Source organism: Ailuropoda melanoleuca, chromosome 4 (assembly GCF_002007445.2).
Source record: "Ailuropoda melanoleuca isolate Jingjing chromosome 4, ASM200744v2, whole genome shotgun sequence".
In the NCBI taxonomy this organism is placed as follows: Eukaryota; Metazoa; Chordata; class Mammalia; order Carnivora; family Ursidae; genus Ailuropoda; species Ailuropoda melanoleuca.
The window spans coordinates 56,150,710-56,174,808 of record NC_048221.1 but is presented as its reverse complement, the minus strand read 5'-3'; the positions used below and the strand labels follow the sequence as shown (position 1 = coordinate 56,174,808).

General features: G+C 52.0%; 1 protein-coding gene and 1 long non-coding RNA gene across 6 annotated transcripts in view; one reads left to right on the top strand and one right to left on the bottom strand.

The window, feature by feature from the left end:
* The window catches only part of MGLL (monoglyceride lipase), a 113,428-nt gene that overhangs the window by 37,229 nt on the left and 52,100 nt on the right, over positions 1–24,099 (bottom strand). The gene's annotated exons all lie outside the window — the stretch shown is intronic.
* Positions 5,277–15,797, top strand: LOC109489375. The gene is made up of 3 exons (XR_004624802.1): positions 5,277–5,489; positions 15,228–15,343; positions 15,631–15,797. It is a non-coding gene; the product is annotated as an uncharacterized LOC109489375 (long non-coding RNA).

Below are 24,099 nucleotides of genomic sequence, written 5' to 3'. Positions count from 1 at the left end.
GCGACAGACATTCACTGAAGACCTCGTGTCTGTGAGCGTGCCGTGTTCAAAGGTGTTAGCACAGCATGATGACCCGTCTCTGGGAGGTTCTGCGGATGTGGCCTTTGCTCTGGCTGCCAGGAGTTAGGGGAGAAAGCTTCACCTCTGGGTGGAGGGAGGGAGTCATCAGGGTGGGGAGCAGACCCCAGGGTGGGGCAGACAGAAGACATAGCAAACCAGAGACTTTCCTCGATGAAGAAGGACACATAGTCCTGGCAGAGGTCCTGGTCCTAGTCTCTGCTTCTGCCTCCACGCACTAGGGGCCCCCATGGAGGAGGGCAGCCCTCAGCTTAGAGACGGCATCTACTTTCCCTGCAGACCGAGAGACCCCAGAAGCTGCGAAATCCACAGGAAGCCTCGGCATGGCAGAGCTCGTAAGCCACATCTTCCCTTTAATGTCAGGAAGGAGATGTGGCTTGAGTTATTTAAAATGCAGGTCTGTTCATATAAGTGTTAACATCAGACCAGCACTTTCCAGCAGTTTCTCTGGCTTCTGAAAGGCACAGGTCAGCAAAGCCAGTCTAGAATGATGACACAGTTTCCATAAGACCTCAGGGTGCCCAGGTCCCAACTTGGCCATCTGGCCTGTGAGAGCAGCGCCCTGGCATCTCCAGTGAGGGGTCTGCGACGAGGGCCCACGGCTTCGGCTTTCCTAGCTCCTAAGCCATGTGAGGGCTTCTGTACAAGCAGAAATCTCTCCTCATTTCTCACCTCTGGAGAGATGCCTCTCCGCCCTCCCAGGTGGCCGCCTGCCCACAGACCACACAGTTGGCCTGCCAAGGAAACCAACTCTCTGCAAAGATGAGAGCACAAGGAGGACAAGGGCTCTGGCCTTGGCTTTGGCTCAACTGCACGATACCCACAGACATACAGGGCGCAATTCGCAATTTACCAGGCTGTTGAATTTACAGCATAGCAGCTCTGTGAGCTGCTCTGTTCCCGGTTTTCCAGGGAAGCTTTCCTTCCATGAGCAAGGCAGCCCTGGGACGGACGTGGAGCTAACTCAGAGCCTAGGTTCTGGAGAGCTGGCTTTGGTCTCCCTGGGAACATCTCCTGGTCAGAGGACAGGCACTTCCTCCCACCACAATTGGGGTATCTGCCCTGCATTCCTGGCCAACCCACCTGAGGTCAGCAAGCACCAGGCTGGGGCGACCCTTACAGGATGTGTGGTCAGGCCAACCAGACAGACGATCATGGATCATCGTGGAGCCTCTGGTCTTGAGAATCATGTGGCTGGACCAGCAGCAGCCAGATGTGGGTGTCACAGCTCCTCAAACCCAGAGGGAGCATTTGCTGTGGCTGAGAGCCAGAGTGGAACAGACACTGTTAGGAGCAAGGTGACAGCCCTCATGAGGCCCCACTTCAATGTCTACTGTAATCACTAACTCATATGTGTTGTAGGAAGGAGAGCAACGGGGACAGCCACTTCGGAAAACATTTTGGCATCTCGTAGGGTTGAAATTCCATACTTTACAACCCAACAATTCCTCCCTGGGTGTAAATACGCCCAAGAGAAATTCTTGTGCACCCCTCAGGAGACAGGCATATGATTGTAGCAGCCCCTTATCATAGCCAGAGATGGACAGCTTGTAGCAAAAGGATCACTGTACGGTCAGATGAATGAGCTAAATCTACATGCAGCAACGGGGACGAACCTTAGCAACAAAATACAAAGTAAACAAAAGCAAGTCATAGAAGACAGCGTAAGAGCGCAGTTCAGTCGTTTTCTATAAAGCTTAAAAAAACAAGACACCCAAGTAAAAGCAAACAATGGATTTTTCGAGAGTGCCATACCTATGTGATAAAAGCACAAAATAACAAGCAAGGGAATGAAACACAAAGTTTAAGATGGTGGTTACCTCGATTACTTGCCTAAGCACAAAACTGGAAGACATGTACCGCTCTCCTAAGGTTGTTGGTGGGATAACTAGTATAACCAACCGGGCATACAGCAGGCCGTCAGCTCAAGCTAGCTGTCACCCCCCCGGCCCTACAGAGAGTCGCAGATGACAAAACTGGCGAACTATTTCGGGGTTCAGCACTCTTCTGTGTCAGCATTCTTCTGCAGGTCTAACCTGTATTTCCCACACTTCCAAGGATTTCCTCTTGTCCGGCTCGCCAAAGAGAGGGAGGGCAGCTGGTCTGCCTCCTCAGGACAAGCGTGGCTTTCTTAGCGATGAAGCATTACATAACCTTTCAGCTCAGTTTCCTGTGAACTACAATTCCCCAGATTTAACACGTAACAGACCCCTTTTCCCCTTCCAGAACATGAAGTTAGATCTGTCATGTTCTCCACCCGATTCCAGAAGTTCCCATGTGATGCTCTTCAGCTGCTTGGAGCTTAGGGTAGGGTAAACATGACAAAAACAGAAACGCTGCAACCCAAGTTCAGCTGCTGCGGAAACTCGACCAAGGGCTACTTTGAAAAAACAAAGAAGCATGCACGTGGTAAAGTGGATTGCTTCAAAGCCAGCGCAGATTCATTTCTCCAAGACGTGAGATGCTTTCCTTTTAATATATACAAAGCAGAGCTTACCGAAAGCCTTGGAAAGATGTAAGCAGCCGAGACCGGCTGAGGTCAGGGTCCCAGGGCTTTCAGAGAAGGCAAGAGGCGGGCCAGCTTGTTCTCAGCCGCACAAAGTAAACGAGGTGCAAAGTCAAGATGCACACGTAAGATGTTGTGAAGGCAAAACGAAAGGAGATTCGTTCGTTAAGCTTTATTATACGCCTGTGCCTGTGCCAGCCTCCTGGACCCGTGATCCCTCTGGTGTGGGGCCGCAACTCTAGGACGATCACCGTCCATTGTAAAGACGAGGAGGCAAAAGCCAGAGAGTGCCAGGCACTAGAGGACTGGGACTAAGAGCGGAGGGCTCTGGAGTCAGCTCCGCCTCCATGTGACCTAGGGCCGGTGACCTCTCCTCCAAAGACTCAGCCTCCGCACCTGCAGTGAGGGATACCCACAAAACCCACTCCACGGGGTGCAGCGAGGGGTAAGTCAGAGCCTGAGTGTAAGGTGGCTGGCACTGTGTGTGGCATGCAATAAGTGCTCAATAAATGCCTATTGTCGCTATTAGGTTATTATGAAGACAGGGTCTGGACCGAAAGCCTCCCTGCTTTCTTTGCACTGGGACATCTGCTGTGTCATTTTCGACTCCAGCACATCACTGACAACCTCCAGGATATAGGGAGGTCATCTCCTCCTCAAAACTGGCCTTAATTACGTGTTAACATGCACAAGGCGTGAGCAAGGGAGAACAATGCCAGAAGTGCCCGTGATTCCTGGATATCTGTGAACGATGATTTAGATCTGTCCCGTTGATCCCTCAAGCAGCTGTGGGGGCAAACCACACCGCAGAAAGCTTTGTTTCCTGAATCGGGTCTCTACATCCTGAGCAAGCGGGGGTAGGAGTCCCACATGATAGTGATGGAGGGGTGGAGGCTGGGGGCTCTGGAATCCGGCCTCAGGCATTCCCGCACCAGCTCAGTCTTGTCAGAATAAGGGAGGAGGCAAAGGGAGGCTTTTGGCAGAAGCCACCTGCTAGGATCCTAGGGGTCCTACACACATGAGCCCCTGATCCCTGCTGGCCCTGCCTGTGAAGAGGTTAGATACTGGCCATCTGGCCCTCTCTGCCCATCCTCACCGCCCAGGCAAACTGATCTCCCAGCACAGAGGGATAGAGCGTGGTCCTGCAGCTTCTGGCCCAGGCCCTCTGCGGAGTGAGCATTCCCCAGCCATCCTGGCTGGGGCACCNGCTGTGGCTGAGAGCCAGAGTGGAACAGACACTGTTAGGAGCAAGGTGACAGCCCTCATGAGGCCCCACTTCAATGTCTACTGTAATCACTAACTCATATGTGTTGTAGGAAGGAGAGCAACGGGGACAGCCACTTCGGAAAACATTTTGGCATCTCGTAGGGTTGAAATTCCATACTTTACAACCCAACAATTCCTCCCTGGGTGTAAATACGCCCAAGAGAAATTCTTGTGCACCCCTCAGGAGACAGGCATATGATTGTAGCAGCCCCTTATCATAGCCAGAGATGGACAGCTTGTAGCAAAAGGATCACTGTACGGTCAGATGAATGAGCTAAATCTACATGCAGCAACGGGGACGAACCTTAGCAACAAAATACAAAGTAAGCAAAAGCAAGTCATAGAAGACAGCGTAAGAGCGCAGTTCAGTCGTTTTCTATAAAGCTTAAAAAAACAAGACACCCAAGCAAAAGCAAACAATGGATTTTTCGAGAGTGCCATACCTATGTGATAAAAGCACAAAATAACAAGCAAGGGAATGAAACACAAAGTTTAAGATGGTGGTTACCTCGATTACTTGCCTAAGCACAAAACTGGAAGACATGTACCGCTCTCCTAAGGTTGTTGGTGGGATAACTAGTATAACCAACCGGGCATACAGCAGGCCGTCAGCTCAAGCTAGCTGTCACCCCCCCGGCCCTACAGAGAGTCGCAGATGACAAAACTGGCGAACTATTTCGGGGTTCAGCACTCTTCTGTGTCAGCATTCTTCTGCAGGTCTAACCTGTATTTCCCACACTTCCAAGGATTTCCTCTTGTCCGGCTCGCCAAAGAGAGGGAGGGCAGCTGGTCTGCCTCCTCAGGACAAGCGTGGCTTTCTTAGCGATGAAGCATTACATAACCTTTCAGCTCAGTTTCCTGTGAACTACAATTCCCCAGATTTAACACGTAACAGACCCCTTTTCCCCTTCCAGAACATGAAGTTAGATCTGTCATGTTCTCCACCCGATTCCAGAAGTTCCCATGTGATGCTCTTCAGCTGCTTGGAGCTTAGGGTAGGGTAAACATGACAAAAACAGAAACGCTGCAACCCAAGTTCAGCTGCTGCGGAAACTCGACCAAGGGCTACTTTGAAAAAACAAAGAAGCATGCACGTGGTAAAGTGGATTGCTTCAAAGCCAGCGCAGATTCATTTCTCCAAGACGTGAGATGCTTTCCTTTTAATATATACAAAGCAGAGCTTACCGAAAGCCTTGGAAAGATGTAAGCAGCCGAGACCGGCTGAGGTCAGGGTCCCAGGGCTTTCAGAGAAGGCAAGAGGCGGGCCAGCTTGTTCTCAGCCGCACAAAGTAAACGAGGTGCAAAGTCAAGATGCACACGTAAGATGTTGTGAAGGCAAAACGAAAGGAGATTCGTTCGTTAAGCTTTATTATACGCCTGTGCCTGTGCCAGCCTCCTGGACCCGTGATCCCTCTGGTGTGGGGCCGCAACTCTAGGACGATCACCGTCCATTGTAAAGACGAGGAGGCAAAAGCCAGAGAGTGCCAGGCACTAGAGGACTGGGACTAAGAGCGGAGGGCTCTGGAGTCAGCTCCGCCTCCATGTGACCTAGGGCCGGTGACCTCTCCTCCAAAGACTCAGCCTCCGCACCTGCAGTGAGGGATACCCACAAAACCCACTCCACGGGGTGCAGCGAGGGGTAAGTCAGAGCCTGAGTGTAAGGTGGCTGGCACTGTGTGTGGCATGCAATAAGTGCTCAATAAATGCCTATTGTCGCTATTAGGTTATTATGAAGACAGGGTCTGGACCGAAAGCCTCCCTGCTTTCTTTGCACTGGGACATCTGCTGTGTCATTTTCGACTCCAGCACATCACTGACAACCTCCAGGATATAGGGAGGTCATCTCCTCCTCAAAACTGGCCTTAATTACGTGTTAACATGCACAAGGCGTGAGCAAGGGAGAACAATGCCAGAAGTGCCCGTGATTCCTGGATATCTGTGAACGATGATTTAGATCTGTCCCGTTGATCCCTCAAGCAGCTGTGGGGGCAAACCACACCGCAGAAAGCTTTGTTTCCTGAATCGGGTCTCTACATCCTGAGCAAGCGGGGGTAGGAGTCCCACATGATAGTGATGGAGGGGTGGAGGCTGGGGGCTCTGGAATCCGGCCTCAGGCATTCCCGCACCAGCTCAGTCTTGTCAGAATAAGGGAGGAGGCAAAGGGAGGCTTTTGGCAGAAGCCACCTGCTAGGATCCTAGGGGTCCTACACACATGAGCCCCTGATCCCTGCTGGCCCTGCCTGTGAAGAGGTTAGATACTGGCCATCTGGCCCTCTCTGCCCATCCTCACCGCCCAGGCAAACTGATCTCCCAGCACAGAGGGATAGAGCGTGGTCCTGCAGCTTCTGGCCCAGGCCCTCTGCGGAGTGAGCATTCCCCAGCCATCCTGGCTGCAGGGCACCACGGCCCTTTGTGCCATCGGGCAGCGTGACTGCAGGAAGGTGCTAGACTGGCTGCACTGTCCTGTATGGTAGCCACCAGCCACGAGTATCAGTTAAACTTAGAGTAATACACATTCAAGGCAGCTATCTGGGAAAAACCAGACAAGCACTGAGGTCGGCGCACAATGTGGGGTTAGGTGGGTCAACTCTGGGGTCAGACTTCCTTGGGTCAGGTCCGGCTTTGTTATAGTAAGGCATTATGCAAGGTTTGCAACTTCTTGAGCTCCAAAGTGCAGGAATAAGAGCCCTACCCGACTTGGATTGTTGGTAAGATGAACGGAGATCATCTGTGTAAAGTGCTCGGGTCAGTGCTGCGCACAGAGGAAGTGATCGGTAAGTATTGGCTGCAGAAATAAGTAACTACACAGACAAACGAACGGAAAACAACAAACCACTCCTGCCCTCGCCAACGAGAAATGAGCATTTTTCAAGTTCCGTCTCATTTCAGTGGCTTGCCAACATGAACGGTGCGAGCTGACCCGGGAAGACCTCTAGGGCACATCGTCGGGAGAAAAACCTCAAATTGTGGCATGCTGCCTATACACAGCTCTCCACTTAGGGTTTTACAACCCACAAAATCATGCTATTCCCTACGGTCCCTGGGAGGCCATCTGCCTTGCATGTGGCTCCGGACACGACCTCGGTGGGGCTTCTCAGGCTCTTCCCAGTCCGGCAGGCAGGTGCTCTGCCCTTTGTCAGGCACGGGCCTCCTGCTGGGACACCCAGGATGTGTGCCTTACAAAGGGGCAGAAGATTTAGGAGGAGGTGGCCTCCACTGTGCCCTCCAGCAGGAACAGCCAGGGGGCGTAATTTGACTCCTTGCTCTGTGACCGGCCACTATCCCACGTGCAGCCCCCAGGGGCAGGCGCCCTAGGGCGTGAGGTGGGGAGGAGGTCAGTCCTGGGAACCCACATGGCCTTCTCTAACGCGGCACTGCAGGAAGACAGGAAAGCAGCTCATTTCAACCAAATCAGTGTTTCCTGAACACCTGCTGTGTCCCTGGTCTTGGCTAGGGACTGGGGGCCTAGAGTTGATTCGTAATTTCGTATATAATACATGAATATCCCCCTCCCACATTGTTACATAATTTGTACTTGTGATTTCTACTGACTGCCTGCTCTCCCAACAGGGGGATCAAATCAAGACTCATGTAACCATTTTCAACGGAGAGGCACTGAGAGTGCCTTCAGTCCTTGTTATTATACATGACACTGGGGTGGACATCTTGTGACAGATGTTTATAGAATTGTTAGGGTTAACTTGCCAAGATGGGGTTTCCGGATTGAAAGATATGATTATTTGGGGGAGTCCCCGTTAGCAGAACCAAAAATGCTTTCCAAATGGGAAATTTTCGTTGCCCCCGCAGTCTGGAAATGTGAGTTTCAGCACGTCCTTGTCTGCACAGGGAGCTGTAACTTTGTTTATTATATGGGAGGGGGAAAACTCACTTGTGTCCAGGCAAGAGCCCCAGGGAAAGTTATCGTTTTGGCCTGAAGAACATGGATTTCAAGTCATGTTTTTTTTCTTCTCCACCTTTGGTGGGAAGTGAGCATAGAATATAAATGTACCCCAAACAATGGTTCATGAAATCATCCAGACCTGGGGCTGACTCATTTGGGAGCTCTGGGGCAGGCAGCCATATTGAATGTACCCACACGTGAGGGGACAGAAATCCAGCTCAGAGGCTGCCCACACCAGCAAGCCACAGTCTTCCAGATCCAGCAGATTTCCCCAGACCGTGCTGTGCTGTCTGCTCCCCGTGCTTAACCTCTGTGCTTTACTGGAACGACGATGCCGTAGCCCCATATTTCCTTCCTACTTTAGAGATCGTGGTTTCCAAGCCTGTTTTCCAATGAAGGTCTGGCTTGCTTTCTGTGCTCCTGTGACATCCAATAGCAGAAAGCCTGTTAGCAATGGCACCTACCAAAGTGTAAGAATGGAAGACCAATGACAAATTAAAGGAACTGCATCGTGAAGCTGAAGGCCATACGTCCATTTGCTGCCACCAAAGGAAAAAAAAAACCACATACAGTCATCAGCCTACACACGCCACTTGTGCTAAAAACGTCCTTGTTAGGTTCCAAGGGCAGAGTGGGGAACAAAGGGGGACTCAAAGTCCTAGGGCCAAGGAACCACAGAGGCGATGGGATCCAGCTGACACGGCGTCTGTCCCCAGCCAGGGCAAGGAAGGGCGTGCGACCAGGGACGTTCTGGTTCTGTCTCCTGAGCTTTCTCTTTTTACCAAACATGCATATGGCAAAAAGTCCAAGATCACAGCTTGTTGGCCTGAAAAACAGTTTGTTTCCCTCAACAAAAGCCATTTCCTCCTCTTGTGTTTGCTGCTGGTCCAGGCTTCCTTGCATGGACACAGGGAACAGCGTGCTTTGGTGCCCCCAGCAACCAGCGTGCTCAGTTACCTTCCACCAAAGGAAACCTGCCTTTGCTTCTAGCTCTCTGCAGCATCCAAGTTCACGCTCAGCTTTACAAAGGACATAAAGACAGAAATTAATCTCTTTACTAATTGACAACAGCTTGAAAAAGGTATAAAGATGCCAGAATTCAGCATATGGGCTATGGAAACACATTTTGGCTCAGATTTTTTTTTTTTTTTTTAGCTGTTACAACATGCTTTATAATGTAACCAGCTAAAAGGCTGTTAACGGTGTGGCATTTTAGAAATAATGCATTTTCAGGATTTCATGTTTAGAGGGTTTATTTGAAAACATCCTACTCTCCACTGTATAAATAAGAGAAAACAGCATGACAAAAAGTGTCATAACTAAGGTTCTTGGCGTCTAGTAAGAAGATCTCTCTTTTGCATCATGCTGTAGGATGACAACTCGGTTTTGGAGAGCGGAGGGAGGCTGGTTCCCTCTCGGGGACTAGCGATCACCTCCCACGTGTCATGCGTGTGGGGGCCATTCTCCTGTTCGTATTCTGCCTCCCGAACAGATTCCGGGTTAGCCCAAATACTCCAGAAATACTAGACCTTTCACCCAGATCTTTCCGATGAAGGTTGAATATACAGAAAGTTTATAAACAGGCAACAGCTGTGGGGTGGGGTGAGGCATTCACTCTCAGAAACTTCCAGGATGCGATGAGATCAAGGAATAAAAAGTCCGTGAGAAAATAACAGGATGCTGTGAAAATTCGGAATACTGCTGGAGGCACATTACAGCACACCGTGTGATTACTCCATGAGATCAGCAATCCCCAGGGTTTGAAACTTCAGAAAAATGTTAAATATATTTTTAAAAACCTTCCTATATTTAGAGGCAAGTAAAAGGGAGAAGGTCAAAGGGATAGGCAGCAGTGCACCAAATCAGGCAAATTCTTGACCTGACCCGGCTTTCACAGAATACTTCATGTTAAAACTATTTTCTCCATGTCCTTCAGACCATCTTGATGCTTCTTAGGGAACAGATTAAACAGACTTGTTTTGACTAATGTACGGGACTGCATACCCTAAACCCATTGGCGGGCGGAGCTCCCGGAAGACCATAGAAAGGATCTGGGTTCAAATCCTGACTCCTACTTTGTAGCTGTGTGAGTGTGGGCCGGCCACCTTGCTGCTGTGCTCCCGGTTTCCCCTGGGTTAAAACTGCCCCTGGGGACAGGTGTATGCGGCGGGCAGGTGGCTGAAGGCTACACAAGAGAGCAGGGAGAGGCAGCTGTTGGCAGCATGGTGTCTGTCCGGCCTCCCCAGCACAGCCTTCCTCCCTCGGGCCAAGCAGGGCTGGACGGGGGTGCTACACCCAGAGCAAGCTCCCCTCCAGAGACGGTTGCCACGAGCTCTCCCTGCGAGCGGGGCCAGAGGAGCCACAGAGAATGAACAGGGAAGGCTAACTGGGGCACTGACTTCTTACCAGACCAGCTGTGAAACTGCCTATTTTTGCCCACTGTGTTAACAAAAGTGCTTGTGACTTTTCAGAGCTCAAACAGAAGGGGACACCTGGCAGCCTGGAGCTCAGGAGAGAGTGGCCCAGATGGGAACAGGTGGAAATGCAGATGTGCCAGCAGGGTGGAGGTGGGCAGAAGACAGGGCTCCTGGGGTTGCGGACAGGAACCCACATCCCGCTAAAGTGGGAAAGTCTTCCTGACTCTGCTTCAGGGAAAAAAACCTAAACGAAAATACAGGCGACCCATTGCACCGAGTTTTCTCATACGGGAGCCCCCCTCCCCCATCACTGTTGCTATGTTTCTCCAAGTCTCTCCAAGCTACTCATCACCCCTGTGCTGACGGCGGCCACCCCCTTTCTGAGAGTGAAATTCTCCCCTCCCTGGGCTCACAGATCCGCCGTGTCCTCCTGCCTCGCTGGCCCAGAGGGTCTTTTGTCACCCCCTCCCCACCCCCTCACTCGGTGTGGAACTCAGCCCATCTTGTCCGTCCCCTAGAAGGCCCTCAGCTTCTCCCCAAGCACTCAGGCTCCCCTCCCCAGCGTCCCCACTCCACAGCGTAAATACATTCCACACTGTGGAAACACACCCCCCGAGATGGTGTGCTCCTCAGGGCAGGATGCCTTATCTTTGTGCCTCTAGCATCTAGAAAGTGCCAAGTCCACAGCGAATTCTCAGGAGTAAGAGAACTAACCAGAACCAGAAACTGTGGTTTATAGGGTCACGAATGAGAGGTTCACTCCAGGCAAACTGGCTACAGGGTCTCAAGTCCAGCCTGGCCCCAAATGGGCACAGTCACAGTATCTTCCATCAGGTGGCTGTCCAAAAACTTGTGAGACATAGTCCCAGGCTCCCTTGGGACACCAGCTTCCAAGATGACACCCACCCAGCTCCTCAAAGACTGTCTCAAAGGAAATACCCAGAAACTGCGGTGGGTCTGGAGCCCTGTTTCCCACTCGAGGTCTCTGGGACTGGCTCACAGACTCTTGAACCTATGACTCAGTCAGAGCCCAGGAAGGGGAGCTTTCCCAGCAGGAGCAGGATTTCATGAGGGAAGGGGCCCCAAAGGTTGGACAGTAAAAGGTTTGAGAGTAAAGAATAATTCGAGAGAAGATTCAGAAGTATTCTCCAAAATGCCAAGTGTTGAAAGTAATTGTAAGCAAATATCGATGGACTTGTGCCCATACTCTGTGGATCTCACTGGTGTGGTGCACGGAGGGCAATTTTAGTTTCTTCCATAAAAGCACACCTGCCCTCCGTGGCCTCAGAACTTTCTCCCTCTGCACCAAGAAGAGGCATTTGGCATCAAAGGAACATCCGAGTCCAATCTGAGTTCTTCTGAACTCAGGGTTGTGCACCAGAACCTGCTGGCACTGTTCCTTCCTTCACAATGCCCAGGAGAAAGCCCGCAGTGCTGGCCACAGCTCACGGACGTGCTCCCGGCATCGTGCCAGGGGCTAAGCCGCGGCCCCCACAAATTCCCATGCTGAAGTCCTAAACCCCACTACCTCAGGATGTGACTGTGTTTGGAGACAGGGCCTTTCAAGGGGTGATTAAGTTAAAATGAGGTCACGGGGGAGCGCCCTCTCCAATCGGACTGGTGTCCTTACAAGAAGGCAAGACTAGGACAGAGACACGCACAGAGGGATGACACGCAAGGACGCAGGGAGAAGACGGCCATCTGCATGCCACGGAGAGAGGCCTCGGAGGAAACCAACCCTGTGGATCTAGGACTTCCAGAGCCATGAGGACGTCCATGTGCGTCGTTTAAGCCCCTCCCCACTCTGTACGCGGTGCTTGTTAGGGCCCCCGGAGCTGAGCCAACTAATGAGCAGGGCACCCTTTCCCTTGTGCTCCCACAACCACAACTGGTTTGCCTTCCCTCCACACACCTCAGTTACGGACACTGTTCTTGTGCAAAGGCAATTCTCTTTGCTCGGAGTGCCACCCTCCTCTGCCCACCTCCCAAGCTTGTCCCCAGCCACGGAGCCCCCTGCAGACACGATGGCCTCTGTGCTTCTTGCGGCGCCCTGTGCCCCTGCCGCAGGGGGCTGCTCCCTCCCTCCGCGTGGAAGGCCCCCATGTGCCTGCAGCCTGCAACCGGCCCTTTGCTGAGATGCCTGTGGTCTGGTGCAAAGTCTGATCTCTCAACACCGGGATTCCGGCCATTCTCGAACTGAACGGGGCCAAAGTGAAAGTTTCAGAGGGTTTTCCTGTTATAATGCCTTTAGAATACATAAAGTCAGATAATGTCCATTTTAAAAGGAAATTCCATTCATCTTTTATTCACCCAGATGTTTCCTGAGCACTTGCCATGTGCTAGGGTGGGGGCGGGCCGTGGAGAAATGAGTGAGGAGCCCCGTCCACACCCCAAACAGGCCTGTTATCACTTCGGGGGAATCGGACGAGAAACACAGAAAATGTACAGCAGGTCTGCTGGTGGGAGGGTGCCAAGCAAGGGGCAGGTGGGCAGTGCACACACGCGTGTGTGGGGTGGGGGTGACAATTTCAGAGGCTTGTGAGAAGGTGATGTTTCAGTAAAGATGAGAAGGCAGTGACAGGAAGCTAAGCAGACATCTAGGGAAGCTTGCTCCTATTTCCCATGGCACAGGGGACAGCGTGTGGAGGCTCCAGATGGGGGCCCTGTGGGCGGGAGCACAGGGAGGCCAGTGATCTGGAGCGGGGCAGGGATGGGAGGGTCACTGGAATAGATTCCCAGTGGGGGAAGTGTGGGGTGTGGGGCAGGGGCTCCCTGCCGAGGAGTCACCTCTGTGTCCAGTTTGCTTCCCAGCGAAATTCAGGGCTCTTTTCCTTCTGGGTTTGCTGTGGAGACAGAATCAAGAGTCCCCATTCTGCCCGCAGCCTGGTGGGTGGCCCTGAGCAAGACCCTTGCTCTCTCTGGGCCTTGGCCTCCTCCTCTGTGTGGGGAAGGAGAGAGTCCATATCTGCTCCCATCTAGCTTCAGTCTGCTGCACTCCCCTTTCCCAATGTCAGAAACAACTAACAAAAGAGCAGAGGGAAGTACACAACCGAGGGAGCGAGTCCCAGGGCCCATGGGCAGGGGAACAGAGAATGCCCCAGACGGCAGGTGGGAGGCTGGACCCGCAGCGACTCAAGGGAACGTCAGCCTGTTCTGCTGGCAAAGCCACTGGCCCCAGTCAGTCACACACACATGCACAGACGTGTGCACAAACGTACACACACACGCACAAGTGTGTACATGTGTGTGCATGCACACACACTCCCATAAACACGTGCACACAGCTAAAAGGCTATACCACACAACAGGATACTGGTTGTTTCTGGGTACTCTGATTAAGGTTAATTTAATTGTTTTTCCTTTTTTTATATTTTCCAAAATTTGCACAATGAACTAGTATTTTGTCATTGAGGGAAAAGATAAAGGCTGCTTTTTTTGAAGACACGTCTGTACCTATGTACAGACACATAAAGCACGAAGACAAAATCACCCAGCTCTGCAATCCACCTACAATCATATCTGCTCTTGAGAAATGATGGTAATTGGAGGTACTGTACCCATGCATTCAACCAACGCACGGGGGCTCGGCTAGATGGTGAGGATATGAAAATTAATGAGCAGGGCCGGGGGGAGGATGTAGTGGCAATCAACCCAAAGGGCCCTTTAACACAGCAGTGATGCGTCTGCTGGCTTGGATCACAGCCATCAAGACAAGACCTTCACCTCCACCGAGACACCCGGGGAGAGAAAAAGGCACTTATCAGAAATAGCTCCAAGAAATGCTTTCTGGGATAGAAAAAGGCACTTATCAGAAATAGCTCCAGAAATGCTTTCCATTCTATTCTGTCAACTCTGGCTTCTCAGAAACACACCTGGAAGCTTATCTTGGTCACGTGGTCGGCTGACCGCACACACGGCTGCAAGTCTCCCCCCCTTTCCCAGGGGCCCCTGCAGCTCCTCCCGGCCAGGCCTGAATCCGGGCTCAGGACTTGCCTTGACCGACGCAATGCAGTGAGGCGATATGCGGCCAGGTCTGAGCCTAGGCTCAAAAAGGTCTTGCAGCTTCTGCAAAGCCTGCTTACCTGTTGGCTGAAAGAGGCCACCCCGGCCCCCAGCTGATGACCCTCAGGACACAGGTGTCTTGCCAAGGACTTGCAGCGGAGCCCAGCCTGACACACTGACTCTCAAGTTCATGAGCTAGAGGAATGGCCGTTGTCTTCAGCCACTCAGCTGTGGGCGCTTTATTGCATAGCAATGAATAATGATTGCTGTGTCGAATGTCCCTGCACGAGAAACCTTGGCTTTGTTTATTTATTTGTTTATTTGAGAGAGAGGGGCGTGGAGACAGGCAGAGGGGGAGGGAGAGAGAGAATCTCAAGCAGCTCCCAGCTGAGCACGGAGCTCGACGTGGGGCTCGATCTCATGACCCTGAGATCACGACCTGAGCTGAAATCAAGACTCAGATGCTTAACCGACTGAGCCACTCAGGTGCCCTAACCTTGGTTCAGTCTAAACTGGCCCTCAGAGAATTTTGTTTTAGACCGTGAGGCTCTGGCTGAGAGAACTGTTCTCCTGTGCTGGACGTCTGGGCTCTCCCGGTCCGTAGCAGGGCCTTTCGGAGGTGAGGCGCTATGGTAAGAGAAGGGCCACAAATGATAACTTGTCAACAAGCATTGCATCTCTCGATTATTGTTAAAATTGTTAGTTATTTCTAATTTACAAAAGACCCGAATGCAATCTCAGATTTGCTAATCTGATCCCTTTGGTGTGTTTCTGCACACTCACATTCTTAGGTCCGTACTTCCGTATAATTTTGTGTTATGGTCTTCTTTTTCTTTCCAAAAACAGTTGTCTATTTTTACCCTTAACAATATACCTTGGAGACCTTCCTAAAGCCAAAATTAGAGATGTCTCTCCTTCTTTTTTACCCGTGACATATGAATGTGCCCTAGTCTACCTAACTATTCCTCTGTTAGGAGGCATGTGGGTTGTTCTGGACTGTTCCCTAGAGCAAGGCTTGTCTCTCTGGGCACACCTCAGGTGTGCTTCCACTCTCTAGGATGGAAGCAGAAACATGGACTCACTGGCCAATTGAGCATTTTAAAGGGAAGACAGTGGCAGAAGGAGACTTCGCAAAATCCACAGGCCAATGAACCCCCTTCCTGCAAAGCCCAGGTAAGCGCCCCCCATGTCCTGTGTTTTCTGGTTTCCATCACCTCCCTCCTCTCCTGGGCTCCTTCCCTTTTGTCTTTTCCCACAGCCTCAAGTGTACTTAGCAGGAGACGCGTCAAATCGTGTTATCTTTCCTGCCTTAATCTAAAAAGCATGTGTGCTTTTAGGTGCTGTATTTTTCTAGAGGGGAAAAATCACCCCTCCCCAATTTGCTTATTCTTGTGCCTTTAGTTTTTTTTCTGAATCAGCAGTTGACATTAAAAAAAAATTTACCATTTATAAAACACCAGATTCTCCTGGGAAGAAGATTATAAAAGGAATCACTGCAAAGACAAGAGACACGAAATACACAGAAGTACAAAAGAAACCCAAAGAGAAGAAAAGAAGAAGATGAGAGGTAACAGAACAGTGGAGAAGCACGGAGCACCCTCGCCCTGTCACGCCGGGAGCCCGCCTGCCCCACAGCTGCTCCTGCCGTCTGGAAGGGTGAGGGCTCCCGACCAGTGAGGGCTGCGGGTGTTGGCTGCTGACAACGGGGACTGCCATGTACCCTTTTTCTGGCGGTCATGAGAACCCAGCAGTGTTCTCAGGGGCTCAGGGGTCAGGTGTGAGGCTATTGGTCCCCACACAATGGCCAAAGTGGGCACAGCTCTGCTCCCACAGTCACACCCCACCGACTCCCTGGCTGTTGCCAAGAACAGAGCACAGGTCGGCTGCTGAGCCCAGGGCATCTCCAGCATCAGACATTCCTAGGCCTGAGTTTTGGCTCTGTCCTTGGGGAGCGGTGCACAAATGCCCTCTGACCTTCACTGTTGCTAATAGTAACCCTGATAAGGACAGCATGCAGTCCTGGGGGGGAGGGGAACACCGGTCCTCCTTTGAGCAACGTGAGGCCCAAAAGCCACCCGATGACTTCATCAAAGTCAATGCTCCAAGGTGGCAAAGAACCTGGTGCAGGGGGACAGGCGGGGCATGCGGGCATGACCCCCACCCAGCAGGGCTGCAACCCCCTTTGCTTCGTGATGGCTCTCCATCTCCACCCCTGCCCTTGAGTTGGGAAGCCCACGTGGAGTGGGCTGGACCAGCCTGAGCTGGCCGGGACGGCACCCCTGAGTTCCTCGGTTGTCTTCCCTGTTTCTGGAGGCTCCGCCTCCCACATGTGGTGTTCTGTTTTGATCACTTTGGTGGGTGGCTGGTTCAGCACGCGGGGGTGGGGTTGACTGCCCAAAGAGGAGGCCACCCCCTTCTCCCCTGCCACCCCCCCCGTCCCCAAGCCCTGGTTTCACTCTGCGTCTCTGAGCTTCCTTCTCCCACTGGTGCTTCCTTCTGTGAACTCAGGCCCCAGCCTGCGCGAGGTGCCCACCGCTGACCCCCAAACCCCGTGACCTGCCAGGCTCAGCCACCCACGTTCCCATCAAGGTCACGGCGAGCTCCTCCGATCCCCTTGCAAGAAGGAGACGCCTAGATGAAATGAGAAATTCTCTCCCTTTTAGGTAATCAGAGATGTTGTTTCCCTCACAACCATAAAAGGCAAAATAAGGAAGAAAACATATATATAAAAAGCTCCATACCAATATGTTCTGAGACTGTAGGGAACGCTTCACTTCTGTTCCAGTTTCCTCGACTGTAAGATGACAAATCTGAAGCCTCTTGCTGAGGGCTAGCGGGAGACGCAGAATCATCGCATAACTGCTCAGGGACTCCCACACTTGCTGGGTGGGACCTGGATTAATTCTCACAGAGCCAGCACTACGGATCTCTATTTTACCAAGCTGGAAACTGAGGCACAGAGGGCTGTCGTGACTGGCAGAATCCATAGCTGGCTGGCTCTGCCCTGAGCCCCTGAGGCCCTAGTCCGCAAGGCCCGGGTCCTGGAGCCGTGGCCTGCGCTCCGCACCCTAGCGGGCCTCACACCCTTCCCCCCATCGGCAGCTGACAACCACGGGGAGAGGGGGGAATGTCAGAATGAAAGGGGTTTTTGGGGAAGGCGTCTTGTAAGATGTGTTTTTAACTGTGTGTCCTCTGGTTTGCACATCCTAGCCCCTTAGACAGTAACATTCTCTTGACTCTGCATTGTTTTACAAATTCACCTTGAACCCAAGTGAGAAGGTTGTCTATGAGGAACGCAACGTTTGACAAGATGGTGGGGTGTTTTGCGTGTTTTTATAAGTGCTTTTTGGCATCCACAGGCTTCTGGGCAACGACACCTGGGTTTGGTTGGTCACCCAGCGGTGGCATCCAGGAGGGACCGTGCTAAGATGGGCCCCTCAGACATGGGGCTGTTCTTTTGGCCTACACAGCCCCATCTGCATGAGGGAGGTCCCATAAGTTGCTCAACGCTAAGAAGAAAAGCAGAAGATAAAAACCTTAATTCAAATAATTTCACTTCTCATGAGCCACTGTGACCTGGAAACATGATAAAAACCACAGTTAAAACTATGTGCACGTTAGCCATACTCCATTCTTTACGAAAGGAAGAAGGAGTTCGTTAAAAAAAATATATATGGAAAGGTTTAAATATCTGCTCACAGGTTCCTAAAGGATAAGTTTGCTTCCCAACGCAGCCCGCCTTCCTAAGTCTCATCCCCCCTACCCACCAGCCACCACAGTGGTCTCGGCTAGGGTCATGATCTCACAGCTGTGAGATCAAGCCCTGTGTTCACTTCCACACTCTGCGGGGAGTCTGAGGTTCTCTCCCTCTCTGTCTCCCTCTGCCCCTTCTCCCCCTTCTCACTCAAATAAATAAATAGATCTTTAAAAAAAAGAAAAAGATATTTCTATCACTACTGTTAATGGAAAACCAGAGTAACTTCCCATAAACAGAGAGTAACTGTCAGAGACTGCCATTTGCCTACCCGGTATCTAGTCTCTCCTTCTTAGTAACTTAAACCCAATTTTATTCAGTTTGGCAATGTACCTGGCTAAAGCACTCTATCTCCCAGTCTCCCTAGCAATTAGGTGTAGCCATGTGACCAAGTTTTAGTCATTAAGATAGGAAAGGAAGTTGATAGATAGAACTTCCAGAAAGCTTCTTAATAAGAAGGTAGACATTACTTCTGATGTCTGAAATATGCATGTGATGTGATGGCTGGAACTCGAGCAGCCATTTTGGACCAAGAGGGAAACTTGAGGCTGGGTGGTCTAAGGAGATAGAAGAAATCTGGTTTCTTGATAACACAATGAAGCCATCATCTCAGGGTATGTTAAGCATGTCTTTTATTCTGCTATTGGGACATCTGGGCCCTGACCAGCCCTGGGGAAACTGCCCCTCCTAGAGCTAACCAATTCCTAGAGAATACCAAAGAACTTGCTTTTGAGGGCCCCTTTCATATGCAAACTAACCAATCCTGAGCCCACTCCCTGCCACCACCTCCAGCCTCCTCTATCAGGCTCTCCCCCTCCAGGCCAATATCTCCCTGCCCTAATCACTCTACGGTCAGGAATCAGACAAGTAGGGACCACTCTTATGCCCCAGAGTCAAAAGATGATTCAAACTAGCCAATTCTAAACCTGCTTTACCTTGCCTCACCTGTTCCTTCCCATGGAAACCACAATAAAGGCTCCTGCCCACAGTTCCCCCACTCCCTCTGCCTCCTGACCCACACTGCTGCTTCCCCCGTTGTGGCCCTGCCTGGTGTGGAATACTCCCTCCTCTGGGAACTGTGAGTGACAAACCATCATTTCAATGGTGGTGATCTCCTGACCTGTTGACCCCACCACACCTGAGTAATAATAAAACCTACACTTAAAACATCGGCTCAGAATATCTCCAGACTTCTCTTCAGTGAGAGGGAAAGTAACTTTTTCTTGCTTAATCCACTGCCACGACTAATCTCTGTCCTAGCAGCAAAACGCAATTCCTAACTCATATAGAAATCAGAACATAAATATATATGGCTTAAATCAAACAGAGATTGCCTGTATACTATTTAAAATTACCTTGAGTTTCACCCCTGATGGTTCAGGCCTAGGTCAATAGCAGGACAGGTCCTAGGTCTTTTCTAGGGAGACCTCCCTCATCCCTGCTCTTTGCCCCAGGTTATGGGGAATCGTCCCACCAAGTGAGGAATATAATGTCCCCAACCTGTGAATGTCGGGCTTGGCCGTATGACTTGCTCTGGGCAGAAATGATGATGGGACAGTCTGAGCCTAGACTTTAAAAAACATCACATGATTCTACCACTGTCTTGTGTCCCTGATGTCACAGTTGGCCTACTGGCCTAAGGAGGGGAGACAAGTGGAGAGAACTGGAAATCAGCTGACCTACAGATGTATGAGAAAGACAAAGTTATTGTCTTAAGTTAATCAGCTTTGGGAGACTTTGTTACAAGTGTCATTGTGGTGACTGCTGGCTGGGTCAGTCAGGAAAAGCGGCCGTCCACAAATACTGATTGATTTCTTATTGTCAGAAACGGCTTTAGGCGTATCCCAGGGCATATACATAACAAATACAAAATATATTAACGCACCACACACACACACACTCTCACAATCAGTGACATGGTTCTTGGCCTCAAGGGTTTTATCTTAGCTTTGGAACTCTCCACTTTCAAAGACCACAGAGATAAGCCTGATGCCCGGTCACAAGCTCCGGCAGGACTGTATAATCGTTCTCCAGATGAACCGATTCCATCAGAGAAAGAAGCTCTTTATTGGACTTCCTGAAAGATAAAGCCCCCAAGGAGCCTTGGGGGTAACTGAAGAAGCTGCAAGGGTGTTGCAAAGCGGGGGAGGGGGTGGGTCCTACTAATGAGAGAGTACCCCTTGACGCCCATCAGGGTGGGTCCGACCCCAAGCTCACCCTGACTGGGCTGCATCAGCCACGCGGTACTGACACCTCGTGAATGGACGGACAGCCGGCTTCCTGCATCTCTGATGTCGAGGAGGAACGCACACTGGCTCATGCTTGGTCAATGCCTACCATCGTGCAGGTGCTCGCTATGTGTCATCCCGTCAAATCTGTATGACGGCCTTTACAGACAAGGACACTGAGGCTCCCTGGGCCCTACAGGTGCTGTTCCTTATCTCCTCTGTCACATCTGCCACTCTCTTGCTCCCCCTGCATCCCCTGTCTCCTGATCGCTCCCCTCACGAGCCAGACACTCTCCTACCTCAGGACCTTTGTACTAGCTATTCCCTCTTCCCCTCGAGTACCCGTTGCGCCTCTTCCCCCCCCGCTCAGGTCTTCGCGCGGTTGCCACTTTCTCAGTGGGACCAGCCTATTTAGAATGGCACCCAGCCCCCACTGCGCTGCCCTGCTCTACCCCTCTTTTGATTTTTCTCCCTGACACTCACCTCCAAGTTATAGACTCTCTAGTCATTCGTTTCTGCTTAGGGTCTAACAAGGGCAGGGGTTTTTGTCCATCTCATTCACAGCTGTACTTCCTGTGCTTAAGACCAAGCCTGGCCATGGCAGGTGTTCCACAAATTACAGTGTGAACAAAGAATCCACGAGTGAGGCTGGGGGATGTGAAAGACAATGCAAATTGTCAACAGCAAGAAGTTTTCTGAGCAAACTGAAGCCCCACAGTCCGCCTGCCCGCCTCGCACAATTAAACCTACAGCCACACTTCTCTCTTCCGGCGCATTCCATTGTTAGCTCTGAAAGACAAAGTGTCAGTCTCTTTTCTTAACAATTCTGCTGCGTGGAGGGAGGAGAATGGGGGAAGTGACAATTTTCTTTTCACTCTTGCTTTTTAAAAAAGGCCTTAAGAATCAGATAAGTTTTATGGGGAAACCAGTCACCTATCATGTCAATGACAAGCTATTACTAATGGGGAGATACCATCCTTGAAAATGTGAGTAAACATCACTCCTTGCAGGTGAGGACGATCTGGGAGCCCCAGGCACAGATATGGAATAGTTCCCGTCATTGCAAACCAGCACTCCTATTCTGTAACCGTGGCAGCTGTGACACACAGGCCAGGCCGGTCCCAACCCTGTCTCTAGGTGCCCGGCCTGACGGGCCACTGTCTCAAACCTCTCCAGGCCCGTCCTCACCCCTCTCTTAGCCCCTGGACCACACACGCACATGTGACCAAACCCAGCCCCGTGCCTGGCAAGCAGCAGGTGTTCAGTGAAGCTCTGTTCACCTCCCTCTGGGTCACGTGCCCGAAGGGACTCTGCGTCCACGTGTGGTCATTCGGACATCTTGACCATGGGTGTGCTCCCACATCTCATCTCACCTTCTGCTCAGAGAGGCTTCTTTAGTTCAGAGACAGTGCTGTTTTATCAAGATGTATCGAGCCCAGGGAGCCTGATGACTTTGGGGGCTCTTGGTTGGTGGGTCAGCTGGGAGGAAGGGGGGCCTGCCCCAGAGCCCCCCTGCTGAGCAGCCTGGGCCCCACCCCCCTGCACCCAGGGGCCTTGGAATCTGTGCCTTTGGCCTTCAAAGGAAGGGCTGTGGACGATTCCTCTCCTTTTTTGGTAAAAAAGAAAGTTTCCACTGAATAAACCCTCTAAGCAATTTTTCCGATCTGGTGACATGTGTACAATAACCGGGGAAAGAAATTATTATTATTATGGTGCCTAAACAATCCAGGGCTTCTCCCCAACTCCATGAAAAGAGACAGCTGGCCCCTGCCTCTTATGCTCACAGTCTTTGCTGGCAGCCCTGCCCTGCAGGCCTGGTTTTTGGCATTGAAGAAAGGAAGCCTGTGGCGTGGTAGAGAGAGTGCCACCTTCCAGACGAAAGCAGAGCAGAAGGAAGGGACAGAACTATGTTGATTGCATGCAGAGCTTGTGCTGGGTTCTGTGATTCAAGGTTTCTAGGGGAGCTCTCCAGCCCATTACCCAGATGGGAAAACTGAGGCTCGGAGAGGTCAACGGACTGGTCTCAGCCACATAACCAGAAACAGAGGGCCAGCCCCGAACCCAAGTCCCTCTGCCTCACCGCCTCCCCCCCCCCCCCCCCCCCCCNCCCCCCGCCATTCGCGGCTCACAGGATATGCTCAGCTTGGCTGCCAGGGTAGGAGCTGAGGCATGGGGGCGAAAGCGCTGTGTCTCTCCTCCTGGCTTCGGCTCTTGCCGCTGTGTGGGCCCCACGGCTGGGCTCAGGTGCCCCCTCTGGGAGTCTGAGCGTCTCTGAGCAGAGCTTTGGCAGAAGGTGCGCACCGGGGAGCTGGCACGGCGCCCTGACAGACTGCGTGTCACGAGCTATTCCCGGAGCCGCTCCGGTGCTCTGTCAGATGGTGCAGACACCCCAGGGCCACCTGCAGGGGGCTGGGCCGCCAGCCAGGCTGCTCGGAGGCACAGCACCAAGAGGGGGCCTCGCTGGTGGGACAGAGCCTGCCGCGTAGGCACCCCACCCAAAACCGTCTTCCAAAAGCAAAAATCCCAGCAAGCTGAAAGAGTACAGGGATCTGAATCGGTTTTGGCACTGGATGGCTGTGTAGCCTGGGGCAAGTTACTCTACATTTCTGAGCTCGCCTCCTCAGTGAGGAACGCTGCCCGCCTCACCACTTTGTTGAAAGGATTAAATGGGGTGGTGATCCGTGGAAAAATGACGAGCACACAGATGACAGATTTTCCCGGATTGTAAAGTGTCATTTGGTTTTCTTTAAATAGGGCCCGTCCTCTGGTCCAAATTCATGCACACATACACAATTCTCCAGTCTGAACTGGGGCAAACCCAGAGAGACCCCTGTTTTCTATCAACATGCCTCGGAATGCGGTAGGTGCTCACGGAACAGCTGTTGTATCCTGGGACCTCAGAAGGACGCAGAGATCCGCCAGTCTCGGCTGGTGTTCTGGGAGCACTTACTGTGCCGAGGGATGCTCAGGGAGGGAGGGAGGGAGCCGTGGGGAGGCCAACGGCCAGACTGCCCTGCCTCCGGGAGCCCCGCAGGCGGACCAGCTTCTACCTTGTGGCTGTGACTCCTCAGAGCCTGGGCGGGGGGTTGCTGACTTGGTTCAGGGCTGGGGCGAGATGCGATGCATGAGCAGGTGTCCCTTCTCCAGCGGGCAGTACCACCTGCGCCCGGCCCCTACTTCTAGGTTTGGGGTAGAAGCCCGTGGACTGCAGGGGGAGCACCGGTCTGCACGCACGGGCCCTGTGGAAAGGCCTGGAGCATTGAGCGCACAGACAGGCTCCACCCCTGGCACTTTCCACCCGGTCCGTGTGTTGTATCAGTCACTCAGCTACAATAGCCCGGGATTGGGGTGCGGCTGGTCTCACTGTTTGCAGATGAGGAAACTGAGGACCAGAGAGACCCAGCACACAGCCAGTCTGCGGCCGAGCTTGGCTCCAGAACTCAAGGCAGGGCCACTCCAGCCACCTTTCGTCTCTCATGTCCCACCTGCTCACCTCACAGGACTGGCCTCTGGGGGCCCAGCTCTCCAGGCTCAGAGCCACCCCATCTTCACACGCAGGGCTCCTCATTCTCAAACGTCCAGATAAGCATCAAAGGTGCACGGCACCCCAGGCTGCTTGCCGAGGAGATCCAAATGCGCCTCAACATCCCAGGCAAGGTTGGGGTCCCTGGGTTGGCTTTACTTTTTTTCTTTTACCACTAATAGGGGAGAATCAAGGCACTGACAGGATTCACAGAGCTGTGAGCTGGATCCTGCCCCGGCCCTCCTGCTCCCGGCGTGGCCCATTGTCCGTAAGTGAAGACGGAGACCACTCCACCAGCCCTGGAAGCAACTTGTGGAAATGAAATTCAGCAAAAGCTACAAAAACCCTCAAAAAAGGTGTCGGAACAGTGCAGCCACTTATTTTTTCCAGTGTAGACTTAAAAACTGTATGCCTCACGTGTCCC